The sequence below is a fragment of the Archocentrus centrarchus genome, chromosome 4 (assembly GCF_007364275.1).
Source record: "Archocentrus centrarchus isolate MPI-CPG fArcCen1 chromosome 4, fArcCen1, whole genome shotgun sequence".
Classification (NCBI taxonomy): Eukaryota; Metazoa; Chordata; class Actinopteri; order Cichliformes; family Cichlidae; genus Archocentrus; species Archocentrus centrarchus.
The window spans coordinates 16,643,647-16,665,142 of record NC_044349.1 but is presented as its reverse complement, the minus strand read 5'-3'; positions in this window follow the sequence as shown (position 1 = coordinate 16,665,142).

Here is a 21,496-nt window from a genome sequence, read left to right as displayed (position 1 = left end):
TAGAAATTACAGCCATTTTTATACACAGTCCTCCATTGTCACAGGCTCAAAATCTAATCAAATCAAATTAAATGGACAGCAAACTGACAGATAGTTTCATGGCCAGGTGAGGCCTGCTTCTTTCTTATTTCATTACAAAGTGATGGACAAAGTTTTGAATTTGTATTTTATAGCCTTGCACTGAAATAATAAACCCATCAGAGAGAGCAAAAATTTTAAGAGTGGCCAAATCAACAACCTGGTACATTCTTAAAAAGAATGAATGCACTGGTCAGCTCATCAACATCAAAAGGCCTGAAAAACCACAGAAGACAACCGAAGTGGATGATGACAAAATTATTTTCATGGCTAAGAAAATAACTTTCATCTAACATCTAACCAGGTCAAGAACACTCGAGGAGGTAGGTCTATCATAGTCAAGATCTACAATCAAGACACACCTTCATGAATGTAAATATAGAAGGTTCACACTGGTTACACTCAAGAACAGGAAGGCCAGATTAGACTTTGCCAGAAAATATCTAAAAGTGCCTGCACAGTTCTAAAAAAAAAGATGAAACCAAGATGAACTTGTACCAGAATGTGTGGAAAAGCATGGAGAAGGAGAGAAACAGCTCATAATCTAAAGCATACCACATCATCTGTCAAACATGGTGGAGGCAGTGTTTTGACATGGGCATGTATGGCTGCCAGGTCACTAGTGTTTATTGATGATGTGATAGAGGTGCTGCTGATAGAAGCATCAGAATGAATTGTGAAGTGCTCAGGGCTATATTCTCTGCTCAGATTCAGCCAAACGCTGCAAAACTGATCAGACAGTGTTTCACAGTGTAAATGGATAGTGACACAAAGCAAACCGCAAAAGCAACTCAAGAGTTTTTGAAGGCAAAGAAATGGGATATTCTTCAAAGTCAGACACCTGATCCAACTCAATACAAAACTGAATGCAGAAAAACCCACAAACAAGTAACAGCTGAAGGTGGCTGCAATAAAGACCTGTCAGAGCATCTCAAGGATTTGGTGATATCCATGGATTAGAGGCCTCAGGCAGTCATTGACTCCACATGATTTCCATCCTAAAAACAATTCTTATATCTAAAATTGTGTTTGTCCAATTACTTTTCAGCATCTGAAAATAGGGACTGTCTATAAAAGTGGCTGTAATTCCTAAACAGTTCCTGCAAAATGTAAATTAACATTTTGAATCAACTTCAGATATGATGTCTGCTTCATTTGTCGTGGAATAACGAGGAAACGGGCCTCACTGTGTCAGTCAATTGTCTAATTAATTTTGAGCCTCTGAAACTGGGCGACTGTGTATAAAAATAGATGTAATTCCTAAACAGTTTATAAAATATGTAAATGCCGCTTGAATTAAAGTTGAAAATCTACACTTTAACCACACCCTGATTAATTTAGAATCCAGTGTACAGTGGTAATTTATCAAAACAGTGTCTTTAGCCAACAACTTATGGACCTAACTGTGTTGTTTTTTATTTTTGGTCTTTACTGCACAGCAATTGTGGAGGCTGCATTGGCCGTCACAGTGAAAATTTTAGAGGCTTATCTCACTACAGAGCATCGAGGAAAACTAATAGAAATACCAGTCTCAAGTCTATCAGCAGTAAAATATTTCAGCAATTTTAGCATATCCCTTAGTTTTCCCTTAATTGTAAAATTAAACGTTTGAATGTTTTTTTTTTTCTTTTCATTTTACCTATTTTGGTCTTTAAGGATCCAATAGAAAGTTAATCGACTAAGCCCCATTTCATTCAGTACAGGCCTCTGACAGTCTCTAAAATGCCATAGCATGGATTACTCCCCAGCCGTCTTGAACACCGACTAGACGCACTCTGCAGCAGTGAATGTTAATATCCCGCATGTAGACTGTGACTCAAAAGAATTGAAAAATTATACCATAGCATTGCTTTGAAACACCTTGCAGACATCAGACAATCCTCTTCCATTATCTTGCTCAGCAGCAAAGCGTCCTTGTGGAGAAGTCTAAAATCTCTGTGCGGCTTCTGTTGGCTTAATAGCATTCAGAGGATGGCCAAGGTGTTAGGCTGAGTCCTGGTGGGAGAGAAGCACTACCTTCTGAAATGAGATTAGGTAGGCTTTTGTATACCTATGTTGAAAATCATGCTTCTCATATGGAGAAAAAGCTGAAAAGCTTCATGCATTAGAAACTGAAGTCAGCCTGTGACTGGATGGATGTTTAATCATGCCGAAGCAAGGACTCGTCTTGGTCAAGCACATTTGGAGAAGCAAAGAAACCCTCTCAGGTTTCAGCTGTCCACCAGCAGCCCTCCGGCGCTCTGGGGAGCGAACGTGAGGGAAAGGCCAAAATGTGAGCCACCATCGCACACAGATTCCACACTTGTGCTGAGGAGTTAATCCTGTTTCAAGCAAGCTAGATTTAACCCTTGTCAACCCCGCCACCAACTCTGCTGACACCGACACCCAAAATGGTATACATGTACGAACATCTGCACAGAACTATTAATTTACATTCCATTTTCATTCATACACACACAGACCTATTGGGTCTGTGTGTGTTGTTTGTTTGGTGGTATCATTTAAACAGCTGTGTTGGTGGTCAACCAGCAATGTTGACAGCTGAAAGGCTGTCGTTCCCTTAAATCATACTTCAGTGTTTAATGATAACTAATGCGCTTAGCACACAGACACAGACAGAACAGGTGCTATGCAACCTCACATGGAAAAAAAATTATATTTCTGTCATGCATGTCAACAAACTTGCATACACATATGCACGCTTACATGACTAGGTAAGTAATCTGGCCTCCCTCATAGCCAACACTGCTAGAGTGTTAACTTGCTCCTCCCCCCTCCATAATTCCATACCTACATACTGCTTAATGGAGGGACCAGCTTCCCCCAAAAAATATATAAAGATGCATTCTGTAGTTGGATTGATGGAAAAGCATATAACTCTTTCCATCTGATTTTAATACCATTTCTGGTAAATTTCAAGCATGTCAGAAGGTCTTCTCTTGTAATATTGTGAAACATTCAATTTCACAATTCTACCTTTGATTCAAAAATGTGGAGGCATTGAATGAAAAGTGACTTTGAGTTTGCTGACCTTGCATATTTCTCATGAAACGTGTTACTGAAACAGCTCTACCTAAAAAGTGTGAATCTGTGAAGCAAAAAAGGACTTTCAGTGCTTCCAGCATACATCCACCTCTTTCACTAGGCTGCGTCCCTCTATTAAGCACACTTGCTTACTTAACCTTGTCTGATTGTAAAGAAAAATTGTCGTTTTTATTTATTTTTTTGTGGAGCATATATCAGATAAATGCTGAGTTACAGGTTTGCTTGAAAGAGGAAAGAAGTCAGTGTACATGTATTAGTCAGAATAAAAGTTGCTTTGCAAGATATTCTACTTACAGAAGTCTGCACATATATGTATTCAAACAGCAAACCATATGTATGTGTAGTAGGCCTATAGACTCTCAAATGGAACAACTGCATTAATATGGCATGAAATTGGAATATTGGTATATCACATAAGGAAAGATAATGGAATTTGGGGTCTTTCTGCCTGTCTCTTGCCTGCACACTTCTGCCCTGTGGATACTGTCAAAGCTTCGGTGTCTCACATCCTGACGGAAACCACTCATCAAATTGTTCCCCAGTATGCACACAAAAGATTGCCTGAATTTTAGATGACTTTGTGGCTGCTAAATGAGTTTTGAAAAAAACTGACAATGAATGAATTCCATGCATCAAAGCCACTTCCACTCACACTAAGGGGAGGTGTTTCTTCTAATATGCTGGACTTTCGAAATTGTGAGTCTAGTTTTCCTGGGGACGATGCAAAATTGTATTATAAAGAACAAATCAGTTAATAGCTCCTTTATGGAATATCCTAAATGTCTCATTTAAAAAGCTTTCAACTCAATAGCAGTCCCCCGCCCCATGTGGTCTGACTGCACACATAGATAATTAACAGACAGTCTGCCATATTAGCTTGAATTGGGAAAGAATGTTTTTTTTTATCATCTATTCAGTATTTGCTAACCATTGTTACACAGCACAGTCACATTTTTTCCTTCTCCCTTTATGGGCCTTTGTTTCAAAGCCACTGCTGTGATTGAATTTGTTTTGTATTTATAAATTCTTTATAAGCCTGTATTTAGACTCTGCTAGGTAGTGACAAAATTCAACAAACACAGGGAAGAGAGTCAGTACTTTGTGGCATCAATAAAATGCAGTTATCTACTGGAAAAAGAATGAAATAATAGATATGCTGGGATATACCATCACCTCATCACCATGTCATGTCAGATAATTACAATAATAAAACAAGGCAAAGAAGAACACTGACTGACACCTACAGCATGTTATGTAATTTTTTTAATATCAATTTTCATTTTATTCAATTTATTTATGTATTTATTCATTTTTGCAAGTTTAAAATTGGATTTCTGTTACTGGGAATAAAAGACAGTTAAATCATTTTTGGACATGTTTGTAAAAACAGCATCCCAGCTGTAGACCTTTGGGTGGGTATTTCCCACCCAATGCTACTGACTGACATCTGAGGTCAGGGATTTGGGAAATCTGCTGTCAACTTAACACAGTGTTCTATGACTGTAGGGCTCTAGAGCTCTCAGCTATCAGGCTCCTCTCTACTTTTAACATAAGGCTTAACACTTTCCCTTTTAATACAGCTTATAGTTATGGCTGGATCGGGTGACCCTGAACCATCCCTTTAGGCCAAAGCTGCTGAGGGACCTCCCATATTGAACTGATAACCTTTCCTCCATCTACTCTGTTTCACTTTCCTTTGATTTTTACTGTTTAAAAATCAGGGTTGTTTGTTGTGCCACTATTCAATTCACTTCTATCTTCTCCAGTCCCTCATCCACTAACTTGTTCTCGCTGATGTGCAGCCTACCTGCTACTGCAAGAGGATTCCTTCAATTAAATTTTTATTTTTTTTAATCTCTACTGTTGTTACTTGCTTGCTTGGGATTGGTTATTTGTTGGGTTTACCGGGTTTCTATCTATAATGCTGAAGGGCCTTTTCCTTACAGTACAAAGCACACTGAGTTATTGTGATTTGTTGGGATATAAATACAGTACATGCTAAATTACTTGTTCTCTGTTTGTGCTGTACTTACTCAAGCATGTAAGGCACAAGTGTTGACGTGACATACGTTTGTTCTTTTTCTGCAACTACATGAGGACAGGTCCATCCATCCATCCATCCATCCATCCATCCATCCATCCATCCATCCATCCATCCATCCATCCATCCATCCATCCATCCATCCATCCATCCATCCATTCATTTCCTTCTGTTTATCCAATTCACTGTGGGAGCCTATCCAAACTGTCATAGGGCAAAAGGTGGGGTACATCCTAGAGAGGTTATCAGTCCATTACAGGGCAAACACAGAGAGACGGACGACCATTCACACTGAAAGGCAATTTAGAATCACAATTTAACAGCATGCATGACTTTGAATTGTGGGAGGAAACCAGAGTACCAGGAGAGAAGCCACACAAGCATGGGGAGAACATGCAAACTCCACACAGAAAGGCTCCTAGCTCACCAGTGGATTCAAATCCCAGACCCTTCTACTGTGAGGTGAAAGTGCTAACCACCACAGTGTACTGCCCAGGTTGGACATGTAATTTAAGAAGACTGTTCCTATTACGTTATCTCTTTGTTATGCAGTAAAATCACTGATAGCATTAAGCATCTAATGATGAGATTCATGCAGTTTTTTTTAATTTCTTGACAATATAGATACTTCACCGATGAATTGATCCAAATACTCACCAAATTTGCACTCGTAATGCAAAGGGAACATTCACTGTAGAATAAATAAATAAGTCATAATAACACATACATTGCAGTTTTCATGATAGTTTGCGTAGTAAAGCACAACATTAAATATAAACCAAAAACAGCAAAACTGAGTTCTAATTCAAAGGATGTCTATGTTGTGCCTATCAGAATGTGAATATACTTGACATATTTTGTAGAAGAAACACCAATAACGAGAGAAGAAGTAGACTGAAATAAAAGTTTTGTGTGAGAAAAAAAAAACCAAAAACAAGGTAAGATCTGGGAGTAATCGGTGAACTGGGTGCAATTAACCTATACTCATCCAGACAAACAGTGTTGGACAGAGCACTGGGAAGGAGAGCTACAGTATGCAGTCTTTCAGCTGAAGATGGTAGTTTAGAGACTAATTAGGGATGTATTGTGGTATAGTGTGAAGGGGTTCCCATGTGGGTTTCTGATTCGTTGGCTGTGTGCACATCCAGACTGCTCATTTGTGGTGAGGTATGACAGCCTGAAACCCAAGGAGTTGATGAGAGGACATGCAGGATAAAAAAGAAATAAGCACTTTCGGATGAGTGCAGAAGTGAAAATGAAAAAAAGTGAGAAGCAAATTAAACAGTAAAAATCAAAGGAAAGAAGAATGATGCTGGTTACAGAAATGCTCAGAAGATGAGACAGAAAAACGAGTATTAGATTGGTAGGTCTGGGAAGGTTAATCTGCTTCTCTTCACAGTTGTGTCTGTCAAGTGGTGCAACGTCTACAAATAAGACTTCTCCTTTGAGATGCTGTTGCAATGAAACAATATTGCTTCTACAGCAGAGATTTAGCTCAATGGCTTGGAAATAGTTTATGAAGCCTAGGCAATAAACCACCACAATGCAACGTCAAGATGACTTTTTGATACTGTATATCACTTTGAGTTTTTATAGCAATTACTTGACAAACAAGTCATTTATATGACATATTTTACAGAAGCAGTTAGCAAGATGCCTCCCCAGGTGTGAACCTGTTACTATTAAATTTCAAGTAGATGTACAACACAATTAAAAATAATCTTGAATTGGTAAAGTGGTAATTGTAAAAAAAAACTATTGGTCTCATCCAAATTCCAACATTAAATAACTCAAATATGTATATTAGCTATAATTGTTGTGTGGTAAGGCACCTTGTACACGTTTTCCAATTTGTAATCTGAAATTGTGTCCAGATGGTTAAATCAAGAGAGAAAAAGTATAAAAATGATTCTACATTTCTCATAAACAGACGTTTTAAATGCTGGTGGAGATTGTGTGTACTTTTTTTTATGGCACACCCACTATAGGACACTCTGTAGGAGATCTATTATCCTGGTCTATATGCTTTGTACACTCGACTGGTCCACGGTCCACAGCAGCCCAGGTCCATATCCTCTTCTGGGCTTTGATCTCTTTTACAACCTTAAAGCAATCTCATGCACACCACATTAAAATCTTACTAATGTCAGCAGAGGGAGGAAGTACCATCTAATGTGAATCATGCAAGACTCTTATATATGCATATATCAACAGAGTAAAGATGAAGAGCCCTTGAAATTCACTTTCCTACTAAGGCAGCAAGGTTGATGTGTGGGTGATGAATGCGAGCGGTGGTGAATCAGTAACACACATTCTCTTTTAAGTATATTCATGTTACACTGGCTGTTCTGTTAAATTATGTGGCTTCTAACCAACAGGATAACAAGAAGGGCCCTCAGAACAGAACTCCTCTACCACAGCAAATGCCCCATCTCGCAATTTTAAACAAAGCAATTAGGATAATATCTTAATTTGATGGTTTCTTCATGTCTTCCACCTGAAATTCGACACAGCTGTTTGGCGTGATCTTCCTGACAGACTGATTGCATACCACTGCCTCATGCATTGAATTGAAAAATCTACAATATCTAGAAAAATGAAAGATAGAGGTCCCATATTTTGCTCTTTTGCGACCACTCTTGTGTTACTCGTGTCACTAATTTTATACATTAACTAGCAAGCCAGCCATGTAGAGTGTTTAACAAATATTTTAGACAACCTGTCATAAAAAAAAAAAAACCCACAAAAACACAAATATTTCAGAGATCTGTAAAAAACTTGTTTAAAACAAAAAATTATGGTTATCTATTAGGCAGATGACAAGCTGAATTCACGTTTTAATACTATACCCAAATTTGAGCCAGCATAGTGGACTTCACTGATGTCAGAAATTATTCAAGCGTATTGACGATGCCCTGCTTAGAGATACTCATTTATATTGTACAGGTCTGTTAAATGTGTATTACAGTGAAAATATGGAGAAGCTTGACTTATGGAGATTCATCAGTATGAAGTGGCTTAATCTTGTATTTGTACTTTATTTGAATCATATGTTGTCATCCTTGAAAAGAGTTACAGTTGTGTAGATTTCTCGTCATTTAAAATCAAATAAGCAATTTTTATCACATCAAAGCTTATTTGTAATATACACTCATTAACCATTTTGTTATACCTGTTCAACTGCTTGATAATGAAAAATATCTAACCACCCAGTCACATGACAGCAACTCAGTGCATTTAGGCATGTAGACATGGTTAAGAGGACCTGCTGAAACTCAAACCGAGCCTCAAAATGGGGAAGAAAGGTGATTTCACATGGCATTGTTGTTGGTGGTAGATGGGCTGGTATGAGTATTTCAGAAACTGCTACAACTACTACTGGGATGTTCCCACAAAACCGTCTCTAAGTGGTCCAAAAACGAAAATATCCAGTGAGTGACAGCTTTCTGGGGCTAAAATGTCCTGTTGATGCCAGAGGAGAGTGGCCAGACTGCTTTGAGCTGATAGGAAGGCAATAATAACTCAAATAAACACTCGTTACAACCAAAGTATGTCAAAGAGCATCTCTGAATGGCCACCATAATGAAGCTTGAAGCAGATGGGCTACAATTGCAGAAGGCCACCGGATGCCACTCCTGTTAGCTAAGAACAGGAAACTGAGGCTACAGTTTGCATGGCCTCACCAAAATTAGACACTGGAAGGAAAAATGTTCCTTGGTCTTATGAGTCTCAATTTCTGTTGCAACATTCAGGTTGGCCTAAACAACATGAACGCATGGATCCATCCTGCCTTGTATCAACCATTCAGGCTGGTGGTGGTGTAATGGTGTGGGGGATATTTTCTTGACCTTTTGGTACCAAATGAGCTTTATTTAAACACCACAGCCTAACTGAGTATTGTTACTGACCATGTCCATCCTTTTATGACCACAGTGTAACCATCTTCTGATGGCTGATTCCAGCAGAATAATGCTCTAAATGTGTTCTTGAAGATGACAATAAGTTCACTCACAATACCTCCACAGCCACCAGATTTAAATCTAGTAGAGCACCTCTGGGATATGGTGGAATGGGAGAGTCCCATTATGGATGAGCAGCTGACAAATCTGTAGGAACTGTGTAATGCTATCATGTCAATATGGACCAAAAATCTCTGAGGAATGCTTCCAGCACCTTGTTAAATCTGTACCATGAATAATTAATGCAGGTCTGAAGGCAAAGTGGAAGTCCAGCAAAGTGGAGGTCCAACAAAGTGTGAGCAAGGTGAACCTAATAAAGTATCCAGCGAGTATATACTTATTGTCAAGTATTAGAGGCTCCAGGCCATAACAGTGGGCCGTATTCATGCTGCTTGCATTGTCTTATGCTAGGTGTAAAGAAGTTGCAGGTAAATGCATCTATGCCCAAAATGACTGAAGAAATCAAACTGAGTTCTGGCAGAAGCCTTTTGGGCAGAGGGAACAATTAATTTATCTTTGTAATATCACAGTTAAGAAACTCCTTGACAGAAAAGATATTGCACAGCATATTTCAAGGGCTGTTTTAACGAAATCTCAGGTTATTTTAATGTTGAACACATTACTCTGTTTTGGTTTAATTTTAGTCTAATTTGGAATCTAAAAATGAATTATTTTACTTTGGTTATAATGAAATTCTTTTTTTGACATATTATATGTGTTATTCCCTTCTTCAGTCTCATCCCATGACAGGTATGGTGCTGGTTGGATAAGGAACAGAGTAATGTGTTCAACATTAAAATAAATTGAGATTTTGTTAAAACACTCCTTGAAATATGCTGTGCAATATCTTTTCTGTCAATGAGTTTCTTAACCGTGATATTACAAAGATAAATTAATTGTTCCCTCTGCCCAAAAGGATTCTGCCAGAATTCAGTTTCATTTCTTCAGTCATTTTGGGCATAGACCCATTTACCCAATTTTTAATACCATTTAAATAACTGGGTGATTTCAAAGGGTTAGGATTTTTATTATACTGCAGTTATTTTATTTTTTTTTTATTTCACCCTCATTCCTGGGTTGCTTTAGTTTGTAGATAATAGGTATACTGTTCAGTCTGTGTAACTTCAACATAAAGACAAAACAAAATTTTAAAAAAGTGATCAAATAACTACCATACTATACAGCTTGCTCACCACCAGTTTCAAACAAACTGACTGTTAAGAGGAGCTACATCTCCAGCCAGTAGCTTTTCCCAATCTTGCAATTACTTGATTAAATTAGACTATATCATTAGACTATAAAATTACTAGATGTAGTAATAGAAAGCATGACATAACATAAATAGCATGAATTCAAACTGTCACATTATCAGATATATTCAAAACCACCCTCTTGGCACCCTCCCGGAACTTGACCATAAAAGGATTTGAAATGATCATGAACTGCTGTTGGCAGTTCCTGGATCCATACTAAACCTGACACCTTCCGGCTTTGGGCTACACCTGGAAATGAACATTGGGAACTTAGCAGTGGTAAAAAACAACCTTGGCAAAGGCCAAGTCCCACCAAGTATAACTTACTGCCGGCAATGCAAACTGGGCTTTCACCACGGTTGTACAGAGATAGCTCATAGCAGACAGTCTGCTACTTCACCCCACCCCCACTGGGTATCTAGTGGAGTCCACTGAGGTGGTGAAAAACCTCAGCAAACATGGTGCAAAACATAACTCATTCAGATTTACTCTCCCCATCCTACTTCAGAATGCTGCCAAAGTTGAGCCAGAGGGAGAAGTTTAAAATCTTCCCGACCATACACTCCCAGCACAGCCCGACAATAGATTTAGGTGCACCAGACTTGTCCATCACCCTCCCCCACAACATGAATCAAATGATTAGTTGACAGCTCAGCTACTTTCTTAATCCAAGTGTCCAAGACATCCGGTCGTAGATCCACTGATAGGCTTACAAAATCATCAACTCACAGCCTGGGATGTCCTGCTGCCACACGCACTTCCAGTACCTTTACTTTGTGTTCATTATGGTCAAACTGTGATTGGCAAAGAAGTCCAATAACAGAACACAAGTCAGGCTTAGCTCGAAAAGGCCATTCCTCTCAGTCTTACCACTCCAAGTTTCATTGCTGATGCCTGCTGTGTACTGCGTGTGTACTTTGTTTGAGGAACAAGGCTTCCCCTCAACTGTTATGTTTACATAACAGGCCATAATTGGTATTGGTCTAACAAAATAAGAGTTTTGAAACTCAAGCCACACCATCAGAAAGAGTTTCACTATGCTTTATTACAATCATCACAAAAAACAACAACCACCAAAAAAAAACCTGTTTTGGCTGTTTAATGATGTTTTAATAATTGTATTTATTTGAGTTTGATTTTCATCCACTGAAGAACACATAATTACTTATTGTTCTTTCAGGTTTTCCTCTAATTTTGTGTTCTCTATAAGTGGATTCAACAAGAACCTTTAGACAAGAACATAGAGAGGATTCTGGTGACCCACCTGTGACGTTCAAGGGGGTGGGGGGGGAATTAACATGAATAACTGTTCTGAACATCCTAATCAGGATGGCAAAAATGCAGCTTGGTAATGTTCTGTAAAATCTATGGACTTCTCTAGCCAAATTTTCACCAGTGATGCAGTGGGATTTGTTCAGTAGTTGAGACAGACACCAGAATGTGGTGTGACATTCACAGCATTTTGGTAATGTGCATGCAAAGAAATGTACTTAGTGTGCATGCTCACTCTTGAGTTCCTTGAGGAATAGATGTCAGCATAAACTATCCAGTCTTTTGGAGACTCTTTCTTATTCTCACATCCATCTTTCATGATTATGGCCTTAAATTAATTAAGTCCTATGAATTAAGAACAAATATTTGGTTAAGGCAAAAATAATAATAATTACTTAACCCTAATAGACATATTTTTAAATATGCATTCAGCACAACTGTGCCAAGACTACCCTGAAATATAATGCAACAGACCTGAGTATATGAAACACAACTGAGTTGTACTGTGAACCTCTCGGTGTAAGACATGTAAATCATTGAATAATGAATTAAACTGCTTGGGCTAACTGGTCTAAATTTAGCTTGAAATATCCATGGCTATATGAGAACTAGTATATAACCTCTAAGCTGAAAGTGAATCTAGTGCTGAGTTGAGTACCAGCTACTGTTACACATATAAAACTTTCAGAGGAAAGGTTCTTGAATCACTGAAAACACTGTTTATCTGCAACAGTATCCACCCAAGTTATGTTGTCAAAGCTAGATCTTAGCCTGAGCTTATTACATCGTTGTGCCATCAACCCACTGACCACAGCACTGATTGCATAGCCAAAAGTAGCAATTTCAGGATTTTAGAGCAATTGATTGAGCGGTTTTAAACCAGATGTTTAGTGTCTGTCCCCTCACTTCCCAAAAACTTCCTTTTGTGAAACGATTTGAAAATCCAAACTTGTAGGTCATGTTGCAGCGGAGCCGTGATGAAGTGTATTAGCATTTTGATAGCATGCTGTAGCCCAGAGCCATCTCCACCTCTTCTCACTTTGGTTTTGCAGGGTGAGTTAACACAAAAGAGGGGTGATGGAGTATTGAATAGTCTCAATGACTTTTACAGCCAAAAATATAGAAACATCACATATTTTCACAATGGAAATGGTGGATTCCCTGTACAGTGAACCATGTAAATACAGTAACGGCATATTTACTCAAGTGAAATGAAGACTGCTGCCTTAGATTATGTTGTGTGATTACTACAGGCATGACTGGGATCTTGTGTCCTATAGTAATGTGCATACTGTATTGTGCCCTCTTACAAAGGTCCTTTTGTTTCAGTGGCTGGGGGGTCTGTGCACTCTGATCTCTCCCTTGTTTCCTCCTCCACTTCCCCCGTTACCCCCCCCCCCCCCCCCCCCCCATTCCACCCCCTTCTATCAAGCACCCTGATTCCCAGTTCAAATTGGCCCCCTGTTATTAATCCCAATCACCCGGAACACATCGACCACAGTGTACGACGAAAACACATGTGCCCACCGCCCCCACTCCTCAGCTCGGCGCACTGATTCTAATTAATTAATTACATCCCAGGTGATTTTACTTTGAGATGGAGTGGAGAAAAATAGAAGAGGGAAAAAAAAAAAAAAACTCCATCCCACAGGCACCACCAAATTGGCAACAAACGCTCCTGAGCAAAAGAAAAAAAGAAAAAAAGAAAACCCAGTTCATTACTTCTGGGAGAGTCAGCTTCTTGTAGCTACTTCCTAACTACTGCTCTGCTATCCAAGACCAAAATACACTGTTTCCCCCCTCCTGTTTTTTTTTTTCTAGCTTGCCTGTCTGCCACCCACAAAACCCTTTCCAAAAACACAGACAGGAACAACCCTGCAACAAATTGATAGCATATTTAGGTATTCAGGATTATATTTTGAAGAGAATGGATAGCACAAAGGGGGATATTGTGTAAATCATATTTCTTGCCAGAGTTTAACAGGTTAGCAGGGGAGCTATTTAGCATTGCACTGGCACTTTCTTAAATAAAACAGGACTGCATATCTGCTGTATCTCATTCATTTGAAAGTCAAAGGCTTTGCAAATTCTTTCATGCCTTTCCAATTTGCTTCCCTCCTCGTTCAGGATATTTCAGTCCCCCAACACTGAAAAACTTTTTTGCCTCTGACGTTATCGGAGTGATCTGCTGATGTGAAAATGTTTGACTCTGCACTTTTGTTATGCACCATGTTAAAATAATATCTATCAACAATCAGCATCTTCATCTGTAAAGTTCAATTTGAGCTGAATTTGACATTGTAGAAGTTTGGAGAGGTCTGAAACATCCTGCTGAGTAGAGTTTCAATCTGAAATGAAACGTGCAATTGGTGACATCTATGCCCGCAAACTTATTAGAAAAATAATTCTCATGTAATTTAAAATCAATATTTCTACATGGCTTAAATAATTGATGTGAACTTTAATCTTGGCTGATTGCTGAAAAATTTTATTTAATCGAATTATATAAACTTCACAATGACAGTCAAGTCTGCAAAATCGATAAAAAGACAAGATGAATTGATTTTAAAGTGTGTCATGTAGTGTGTCATAAACCACAGCATGTAACAAAACCATTTGGCAGAGAAAAATGTGGTTTTCTAAAATGGGTATAAAGTCCAGAGTAGCAGCATCGCATAAAACTAAATGTGTAAAATGTTATGGGCTGCACTTTAGGTACGCATTACTCCAGGGGTGGCGTGGGTGGGGGCTTCACAACCCAGCAAACATTTTGAGGTTTGCTGAGTTGTGGTCTCTTCTTGACATCGAGTCATTGTTGAAAAATAGATCCAAAATGAAAGCTGAACTGATGTTGCACATTAGCACAGCATCAGTCTGAGGTACTTCGTAATCATCACCTGATCATCGTTGTTAGACTTTCTAGCAAGAGAAAGTTTCTGTTTAAAAACTGTTTTCTACTATCCATATATTGATTAGAATAACACAACATTAAAAAAAAAAGGTTATTGATCAAAAGGATGAGAAAAAAGTATATGTCAGTGGCAGGCTTACAAAAAGGGGTAAATATAAGAGACCATTGTGTGTTCAATAATCTTATCTATATTTCTCACATTGTAAGAGATGATCTGACACAACCTCTATTCTACGTGGAAACAACATTAACATCAGTTTGCCTACGATTCAGTTTTTGGCACAGGACTGGGACCAGTTTTGACCGGGGAGATGACCTTGGGGTTTCAACCATGCTTGCAGGGAAATTAACTAAAAAAATGTTTGTAAGATTGGAAACAACGTAATTAATATTAAAATATCACTTTTTTTCTTTCAGAATGTTATCTTCACCAGTATATTTAAACTAGTTACTAATATATATATATATATATATATATATATATATATATATATATATATATATATATTTTTTTTTTTTTTTTTTTTTTTTTCCCACATGTAAAATTACAGTATTTTTTTATAATTTTTTTTAGTTGCTGAAAGAAAATTACAAAAATCACGCACGCACGCACACACACACACACACACACACACACACACACAATCTATATACAATTTTGTGTATAACTACAAAATTGTCATACTGTATCTTCAGACACAGTATGGTTCTTGTTGAGCATATGTTCCTATATAACACTCTACTGGTGTCTTAGTTTTCACTCAGAAGAAGCTAACCAGATCACAGCAACAGCCGGTATAGGCAGGTTGTATATTCACTATTTCTCTTCATGTGGATAGATGCCACCTACTTTTCTCACCTCTCTATGAGTTTGCAAAACGCTTCAGATGACCTGATAATCTCTTGGCATGTTCTTTTGCCCAGCCCTCCTCAGGAACTTCCTCACCTACATTAGCACCTACGGGGACTCTGGCAGGCTTTTACTACATGACAGTGCCAGGTCAGAAAAGACTGGAGACTGACCAGACAGGAAGGTATCTCCCCCTTTTGCCTTCTCCAAGTCAAAGTGAACAATGAAGGGTCTTCATTCAGATAAACAAGCTGGGTGTATTCAAATAAAGAACTTGGCCTCATTCTCTCTCTCTTTCTTTTATCCCTAATGGAAATAAAGCCATTAAAGATCTTGCAGACCACATGTGGCATCTGGTGCAAACATGGAAGCTTAATCTACGATGTCATATTTTATGGTATTGGTGAATAACACAAGCTGCCAGTTCTCTGTTTTGGCACAGATGCTATATTTGAAATGAATGCCATAAGTAATATTACACAGTAATGGAAAAGATTTTGTGGCTTTGGACTATATAGTGGAGAAGCTGCCTTTCTGCATAACCCCCAATACAATGAGGTCAGAGGTCAAAGCAAAGAGTTCCTGGATATTACAGCGATTTAGTGGTGTGCTGAAGGCCCCCAGAGCAGCTGTTTGTCATTATAACAACTTTAAACCAGGCCATGTTATCAGCGCTAAACAAAATCTAATCTTTAGACTTGAGTAAATATTAACTCTTATTGTTTAAATTAGCAAGTTACATTTCCCGGCACACCAGTGGCAACAATTTTTACACATCCGAGCTGGTCGGAAATTGTATGTTTTTGTCAATAAATAAGTGACAGTGTTTTCGACAGAGGGCACCATCACCCACAGTTTTTTTGACAGCAAGTCTAATCTGTCAACAGGTGGAATTTGAGAGGCTGTACAGAGCAGAAGCATATCATGACAGATGAGCTGCTGTAAAAGCGCGTCCATGCTGAAACGGGCCACAAATAACCAGTAGCTACTGTAAGTGTACACTGACACTCAGACTGTTTTCAAGATGTCAAATCTAAATCCTGTGAGACACATGAGAGTAGCACTGAGCTACTGGTTTTGCATAAGACAGGAGAGCATTCGCTCACAGTGCAGAACAAGATGGTAGAGGGTTTTAAGTCAGTATGAATCACACCACGGGATTACAGGGGAGCATGGAGCATGTAATTTTTCCACCTATATTGCTGAACTGTTCCAAATTTCAGGCTAAACCTTTGGCAGACTTGTGCAGGGACCCTGTCGTGACCATGATCTCCAACAGCGGAATGTGGAACAGAATGCGGCTCCATGAGGCCCGGATCCTGGACACATATTTATTTGCTCATTCATCACTTCTTGATGGCCTCTGACCTACTACTGTGTGTTTTTGCTCTCCTTCACTCCCAGGTTTACTTTTTTCTTTCCACTTAAAGAAATGCAAGGTAGATTCTCCACCAGTGACATATGTTGACATGCATTTACACATAGTAGACTTGTTGGCCTTCTTTCCAGGCCTCATACTGGAGCTGCTTTACCTACAAAAGCTGCTCTAGTTTCTGAAAGTATGTAGGAACTCAGATTAAAAACTGACTCCATGTCTGTAGAATTGTGTTTCAGATGTCCTTCAGTGGTGGTACTCCAGTGAATCCCTAGTGGGATACTCACTGGAGTTGTATGGAAAGGAAACAGATGTTGCTAGTTCCCAATGGAAACAAATATAAAAGACTAAGGTATATTGAAGTTTAGTGAAGGATAAATGCAAGAGTTTAATAAGGAGATGTGAATCCTCTGGTGAGACAAGACGATTCTGGGCGTAGTGTGCTGCTTGTAATGTGGAGACTGCAGGTGAAATTTCCACTGGAGCAGACACCAGACACAGTAGCATTGGGTTAAAAAAGTAGGCCTGTGACCAAAGACTTTCCAGTTGTGTCAATCAATGAGTGAAAATTAGCCAAAAAATGATAATGATGAAGGTGAAACCATAATCATCCAGTTGCTCTTAGTAGTCATTTACTGTTTTAGTTGAAAATATTTCCCGTGTTACGCATTGTTGAAATGTATGTTTTCAAAGTAGCTATTGGCATGCAATGAATTTTGCTGCATAACAGTTTCTGCCCCACTTTGATACCTTTTAAATAGACTGTAAATAGCAGGGATAAAATAGGGTTATGTACTATAGTCAGCTGCTGCACTGTGGAGCCATGAAACATCAAGCACTCTAAACATCTGCCAAGGGAGAGGCAGGAAGATTTGTGAGTCAATCTACTCTTAAGGGGTAAACTGCAACCATCTGCCTTTGAATATGTAAAGCATCTTACATCTCGGCATACTAACTGCATAAAATTAATCTTTGGATCCTTCTCTTCTGTTTGCTTCCCAGCAAACATTTTCTTGTTGAATAAAAGCTGGCAGAGCAGCCCATGCTAACATTGGAAAACCATATAGAGATGGAGAAGAATGAAACTTGAGAAGCTTGTAGTATAGTAGATTTAAAAGTGGCATTTAAATGCCTTTGCACTGGACATATAATGTAAAGAAATGTTTACCTATAATCAAATTCAAAGTTGTGTTCTATTTCTTAAAAGAAAAAAATTATTACAAACAAACTTGGAGCTTGTGATGATAAATGTTATTAAATAACAGCATATAAGCAATAACACTGTTTAAATTAACTTCACCTTTGTGTATTATGGGTTTTCTTGTTTTTTTTGGGCAAATTAATCTATACTATGATTATCACTATACTATGATTAAATATCATGGCTTTCATGCATACCTGTGTATCTTAACTCTCCTAAGCTGTAGAATTGACAAGTCATAAGAAGTGTAGTCTAGAGCTACTGAACAACTTTGACCAAATCAGCAGCTCCTGTCTCTGAGTATCAACAAAAGACAGATAGCTACTGCTATCAGTGACAAAGAGGCTTCCTTCTGGACATAAATTAATGGCACTGGCTTGACATCAGCTCCCGGGGTTAAGTCTATGTTGTCAACATGCTTGGGCATTCTGGAGACAAATGATGCCAAGAAGCCACACATTGTCTCCCAGCATCGCAGGCACAGTCACTCTTTGTTTCTTTGTAAAAGTTTCCCCTGAGAACAGAGCCTTAATGCTCAAAGAAAGAGTGTATGATATATAGATAATAAAAAGTAAATAAATAAAAAAAAAAATCAAAAAGTGAACCCTTCTTTTTCTTTTTTCTTTCTTTTCTTTTTTTTTTCTTATACAATAGATTATCACATTTGATTTTGATAAGGATGCTGGGGGAAAGAAAGATTTTAATTGTGGGAAACGAGGCAGTGTAATGTAGCATTTAAGGACATCATTATCTTGCCCTTGTTCCAAACAACACACAAAAGGGACTTAAAATTAAATTAATGTTCTTTTGATCACACTCAGATTTTCTTGTGAGATGTAGCTCAAGTTCCGGCAATTCAGACACAGTTAGTGAGTGACTGTCAGTGTTGGACAGAAGGAGAAAAGTTTTCTTTGAAAAGCTGATTAAAAGCGCTGCTTAGTCCACCAAAGGATTTCCTGACTTTGCCAGCATGCGTTTGATACTGTAGAATCTGTTGGTCCTTTTATAACAGATATTGAGTAAACCTTTTTTTTTTTTTTTTAACCACCAATTGTTTTTAACTAACTTTACACAATCAAATATAAAATTAATAAAAAAAAAGTCCACATTTCTCTTGGTGATTTTATGCCTAAAAACACACCAGCTTTTATACCTGTCAGATTATAATTAGTTTATTACAATTTATTACAGTTTATTGCAGGTTTGTTGAGTAATGCTGCCATATTTTCTTCATACACACAGAACTTCATTACGCCCTGTAGTCCAGTCATTAAATTTCCAAACACAAGACATATTTCATTGACTATGGATGAAACTGTTTTTTGTTTGATGTGTGTGTGTAATGCTGAGGTCACACAAAAGCGCCACAGAAACACTTAAATCGCAAGCATCGTATTAGTGGAAATAATTAATGTAGCACATGGTAGATATAGTTTGGGCAATGTAAGTTTCATCTAACTTCTAAGGTTGTTAGGGGGGGAATTAAAAACAAACGTGTAAGCAAAAGAAGAACACTGACTTCCCTGAAGGCAGAAAAGAAAAAGAATCCCTAATAAATACCCTCACATTCGTAATTTCTCAAATCTGGCAAGAAATGATATAAAAACTGAGTCATTTTCCCCGACGTAATCTTTTAAACTCCAGTCAATACATCACATCAGCCCAGAAGACAGGAAAGTGCGATCTATTCTTTGTTCAGCCTATTTCTTTTAGACATAACTGAGTTATGTTTAATATTAATATAAGATGTTGACAGCTTATCCCACACATCTTAAACTCACGTCCTGAGAAATAGTTTTCCTATTGTCTAAGCCTGGTCCCAATTAATTTTTTTCCACTGCACTTATTTGTCTGAAATATTCAGCTCTTGACAAAACGGTAAGATCCAAATGAAATTTGACTGATTTATACATGAACCTGCACACCATCAGAGTTTGGCCTCAGCGCATTTTATCTTGTGCTTTTCTTATGTTGTTGTTGGACAGGATCATTTGTCTTAGTTTGATTTATTATTTTAGGAGGAACTGGTCAGAATCCAGTAATCTCCAAACAAGAGGGAATTTATTTCTAATGTAACAAAGGCTATTGTGATCAGCAAACATTTATCTCTGTGTGTACTTGGTGTTGAAACCAACAGGTGCTTGGATTACTCCGCTGAGATTTCTATATCCCTTTGTGTTGTAACAAGAAAGGAATTAAGGGGCTGGGTTTCCCCGTGATTTAGTCAACTGACATGAAAAACACGCGGCCTCCACTTTAGCAGACATTTGTAGCAATTATACCCCGCCTCCTTATGGACCAAAGGTAATGATTTTCCAGTAAGACTGTTTAGACAAGCTGACATGCTGTGTAATATAGCATAAATATAGGATAAAATGTGTCCCTCTAATGTAAACATGGTGTATTATTTTTTAAAAGAACAGCAATATGAAGAAAATCAGGAGTAGATTTTAAATAAAATAACTATCCCCGAGTTACGTTTGATTGAGGTTGCGTTGCTGGACTGATGCAACATACTTAATACTGCTCTGAAAGATCTTTTTGTTATTGTTGTTTTGGGATTATCTTATTATCTACAGTATATAACTATATTTCTTGATGTAATCAGTGTTTAGATTGTCAGTGAAACAATGTTTTCTTCCACTGATTGTGGGAACTTCATGTGCTAAAAAGAAATCTTAGCACATCTGTTTAACATTTCCACCTAACTGCAAGATTTATTGTGCCCTACATTTTCTCCTTTTAGTTTTGCCTTTTTCTGTTCTGAGTATTACTTTCACAGAGTGTTTCAGGTTTGGGCAAATCACCAGAACAACAAATATTTGGCTTGTAACACATAAAACATACTGCCTGTAGTGTCACACAATGAATGAGGAATTGGTGTGGCCTTATTCTCAAAGGATTAAGGGAAAACAAAAATGAAAATCTTCCAGATTGTCACACATTTGATACTTATTTAAACGTAGTAGCAGCAGAGTGATAGTCGTGGCCTCATAGCATTAAAGTAGGTTGTAGAATAGATGCCTGCTGGCAATGTGGAGCTAGTCCCTGTGTCCCAGGGTCCTAGGGAATTGGTCTTTAAAAGGAAAGGGCCATTGGCAGGGTATGAGATGTGCTCAATCGCAGAATCTGACCTGGTAAAAATGGGAGCTACACTACTGTCACTCTAGGGTCCCTCTCCAGGGATGGATTGTAATTATAAGAGCGAGGGCCCTGGGGCCCCATCACTCTAAGAGCTACCCGCTAATCACAAATCACACAGACCTGGCACAGGAGGTGTCTTCCCTTAGAAACTGAACTCAAAAACCTTTAGCAGATAAAGGTCAGGCTCAGAGGTAATGCACATGTGATAAAGTGTCCAGGCTGTTCACTGTAAATGGTCTTAAGGCATATCCACTAAACATAGCTCAAGTTTTCTTGCTTCATGCTGTGAAGAAACTCTTAGCCAAATTCAGAGCATTCAGTGGAGTTTAAGAAGCCAAGCAACAACTTAAAAAGCAGCAGTTTTTCC